Source organism: Oxyura jamaicensis, chromosome 2 (genome assembly GCF_011077185.1).
Source record: "Oxyura jamaicensis isolate SHBP4307 breed ruddy duck chromosome 2, BPBGC_Ojam_1.0, whole genome shotgun sequence".
NCBI classification, from domain to species: domain Eukaryota; kingdom Metazoa; phylum Chordata; class Aves; order Anseriformes; family Anatidae; genus Oxyura; species Oxyura jamaicensis.
This window is the reverse complement of record NC_048894.1, coordinates 144,242,959-144,247,485: the sequence shown is the minus strand read 5'-3', so window position 1 is coordinate 144,247,485 and position 4,527 is coordinate 144,242,959.

Below are 4,527 nucleotides of genomic sequence, written 5' to 3'. Positions count from 1 at the left end.
GGGAAAGGAAAGGAAAGGAAAGGAAAGGAAAGGAAAGGAAAGGAAAGGAAAGGAAAGGAAAGGAAAGGAAAGGAAAAGAAAAGAAGAAAAGAAAAGAAAAGAAAAGAAAAGAAAAGAAAAGAAAAGAAAAGAAAAGAAAAGAAAAGAAAAGAAAAGAAAAGAAAAGAAAAAGCATAACACATGGTGAATCTTTGAGCCAGTCTTTGAATACAGGTACACAGAAAATTCACAAGATCAGTGGAACACTGGAATAACTGAATATAGCTGGCAAATGAAATAATAATAATAATAAGAACCATTTTTCTCTATTATCTCACATTTATTTTTTTTTAATTGGTGAACTATCTTGACATGAAAACAAAGATTTAAAAAAATACATTGGGCAAGAAATGGGCACCACCTTTTAATTTTGTTGAGCATACTTCATCCTGGAATGGGAACCATGATGGGTAATTTTTAGTTTTGAAATCAGAATCATAATACAATTTTGCTGTGTGCATGAAGGAAAACTGAGTGCATAGAGATGTTCTGAGGCACAGTTGTAATCTAGAGTGCTCCAGGGGAAGTCTTTAAATTGTCCTTAAAATTAAAGAAAAATATTTTCATGGAGAAGTGTTTTTTCTGAGAAATGTTTTTGTTGTTGTTGTTTTCTTGTTTAGTTGGTTGGTTGCTGTTGTTGTTTTACATAGAAGGAGACAAAGAGCATGTTCAAATAGTTCGTATTTACAGAATGCAGTGTAAAAGAAAAGCTTTTGAAAACCAAATATTAACCAATAAGCACAGTTTACCAAGGGTGAACTAGATGTTTGGTTAGCTCTAACTTATGGCAGAATTCTCAGAGAGATAATCTTTACTTACATCCTTTTGTGCTGCTGTGGTTGTAAAACACAACAATAACCTCACTACATGTAAGATGTACATTGATGAATCTGCTAATTGTATTAGTGAGAAAAGTCAAAACAGCATCTTCATAACAGGTACCCTTCAAAATTGGCCTTTGCCTTATAAAAGCAGACACAACATGCATGCTGCGTCAGGTGCCTTCTAGTCCCTTCAGTAAAATTTGTGTCTGCAAAAGACTCTGCCCTCATCTATGGATAGGTTTCCTCATTTAAGCTTGGAAGAACAGAGATAATGAAGCTTTGTGTGCATGTTGTGTCCCCTGAGTGAGGAAGGCTTATTCACATAAGAGGATTAGAGTAACAACTTCAGTGAATTGATGGGAGTTATATTTATCTTTGTATTAAACTTCATATTAAGGCCCTAATTTCAGTTCCCAATGAGAATTCATTGGTAAGGTTGGTGTTTCTTGGAAGTCTGTACTTCAAATTGACAAACATTCATATTAACCTGTTACGATCTTAGTACTAAGATTGGTATGTCCTGATATAGGACCAAAGAAAGTTGTGATAAGGGGCCCCAAAGTTCATGATGAAGTTTCATTATTCATTACCGGCTTATTAATTTGTCTAATGATTTGTTTGTGATTATGATTTCAGGCTTCACAAAACAAAAAAGCTTTGACAGGCTGGAGCAAGGCAATGGGCAGGCCACCAAGGTAGTCAGGGGCTCGAGCAAAAGATACTGAGGGCTGGGCTTGTTCAGCCAGGTGAATAGATGGCTCAAAGAGATTTTACTGCTGTCTGAAAGCGCCTAATGGAAAGGCACCTTGAAGACAGAGCCAGGCCCTGTCTCAGGCACTGAGACGTGCCTGGATGCACACATCTATGTACATCCATGTGCATCTGCCCTGGGTGCACAAGATGAAAGAAAATGGACCCAATATGAAATATGGGGGATTCCTGTTTAACACAAGGAAAACTTATTTTACTGTGACAGTGGTAAAATATTGGAATTAATTGCTTAGAGAGGTTGTGGAACATTCATCCTTGGAGACATCAAAAATTCAAAAAGCATTGAGCAGCCAGCTCTAATTGGGCCTCCGCTGAGCAGGAGGTTGGAGTGGGTGACCTCCACCAGTAACTTCCAACCTGAATCGTTCTGTGAGTCTGTGAGTCCAGACTGATAGGACATTTGACTGTTTGATTCAATGCCTTTTGGTTTCCACACTGAGATATTGTCTTTCTGAAGTGTCAGCAGAGAGGAAACCAGACAAGGAAAAAACAAGCCTTGCTTCCAGCTTCTGCTGCAGTGGGTACCCACATAACCTGTTTGGGTCTTCAGAGTCCTGAGCATTACCTGGGGGACCTCAATCAGACAGAAGGAAAGGACTGAAGATCAGCACCATTGATGATAGTTAAATACAACATTTGGAGCATAAAAGCTTTTTCTGTATCATGCTCCTTAAGGAGCTTGTTTCAAGTGAAAGAATAAGGTGTTGGAGAAGTCTTGTGACATGCTGGGTGTTTCAGCTGCAGCTGCTGGTTCAGGACCTTAGAAGGAGAAGAGAATCTGATTATGGTCATTTGGTGCAAACATAATAATAATAATAATAATAATAATAATAAAAACTTATAAAAACTATCCTGTGACCAAGTTTACTTCTTCTGAATACTGAGGGAAATATATCAGTAAAGTAAATGGGAATAGATAAAGCCCGGGAGCATTTTGCCTGGATTTCCCTTTAAGAACTTAGTGCTACTCAGTTTTTCAGGTTAATCTCCCTGCTTCATCTCATTCCACACTGGCATGCTTGCAGCTGAAGAAAAAACACGCACAGAAGAATAATTCACAATGCTCCTTTCCCTCCTGTATGAACCTACTCCTTATTTTATTCTTTTCCTCCATACTCTCCATACACATTCACCAACCCCAGTTGTATTTGTTACATAAGCTGTCAAGTTATCAGTGTAATGTTGTGTTAGGGATTTAGCTAGAGAAATAGATTCCCTGGGCATTTAAGTAAGATTAGAACAGCATGTGAATGTGATGGGTTTGTGGACTGAAAACTCATTCAGTTTTAGTTTGATTATGAAGGCAAGGTTAAATGTGAATGGTATTAGCAGAAGTATAGGCCTGGCTCATCAAAAATCCTCCAACTTTAAAATCTCTACAAAAACTATTTGGTGCAGCAATATCAATTTAAAATTGGCATGTGCTTCCTCTCCAGGTTCTTTTTTCTTCCGTTAAGAAATTGAAATTGCTAAATACTTCACTAATCAGCTCTTGTAACCTCACTTTTCCAAAGCCAAATCTTCTAGATGCCTTTACAAGAACAGTGCTCACCAGTTCACATGCACTTTTTAAAAGATTAGATGGAGCAAGACAAGGGATGCTCCATACTCTGCTGTCTGGACGTGGCAAAAACACAGGCTGGTGCAAGTGAGGTAGGCTAGTGATAAACATGGCAAAACTTTAAAAATAAATAGAGGGCAAATGTGTGTAGGAAAGTGAAATAGATTCTGAGAGTTTTCTGAGGAGTACTGTCAGCCTCTGTGGAAACAACAAATTTGTTAAGGTTCTGCAAACTTGTAAAAAATGGTTGGACAGCCTGCATCCACGGGTTATGGTAAACTAACAGAACCCAAAATAGCTCCCCAATTTGCAAAGCTCTCCCCAGTCAATTGCTGTTGGGTCTGATGAAGACACATCAGTGTTTATGATGAACCCACACCCAACAGTAAGATCCAATACTCTACCCTGTCCCCATAGTGAAACCCAAACTGGGAACACTATAAAAATCCCAAATCTTCTCAATCTGAAGCTCACTGAAAATACTTTTGAGCTTCAGTCTCCTTGCTCTGTCTTCAGAGCAGCCATGAAAAAAAAACTAGAGAAAACAGGCTTAATGTCACAATTCAGCCATGAGATTTACTACCCAATTAGATCCCTGGACCAAAAGCATCCTGAGCATTGAGAGGGGCACTAGGGCTAGCTGTGAATGAGGGATGTAAGATGGGGTGAAATGCACTTCTGATGCAGCAGCAATTTCTATTAAGAAAGAGATCACTGTAATCAATGAGGTTGCCATAGTATATTTTGTGGTGTTTTCAGACTCAGAAACGAGTCAGCTAGGGTGGTCTTCACCATGAGTCTGCTGATAAAACAACCACAAATAGCAGAGAGTCTGGATTCATTTCACTGTAAAAGAAAGTAGGTATGGATTTTAAAGAGACCCTTTTATGGGACCACCATCAACAAATCCAGTCTGCTGGCTGTTGCTCAGTTGTTTTCTGCTAGTTGTTCACCTCGAAATAGCAGTATGCCTGTGTCTGTTAGAGAACAACACTACCACTTCAGTGGACTCCAAACATCTTTCACATATTCCACTGCAAGAAAAATAGGTAGATAAACCAGTGCTTATGACCTGACTGTCCCCCATTGTCTTTACTGAGCGTATTTTTGTTAACAATCAGCAGTATGATGAAAAAGCAATTAGCAAGCAAGCTGAGTCATTCCACCAAGTGGGGCAAATGCTAAGCAGCAAGGGAGCAAACCCAACCTGAGCTGCACTGAAACAACAGCCTGTACCCCAGCATCAGTGGGTGCAAGAAATGCAAGCCCAAAGACACATCTGGGAGATGATAATAGCAAGAGAAAGCTCTGCCTGATATCTCAGGTACTGGA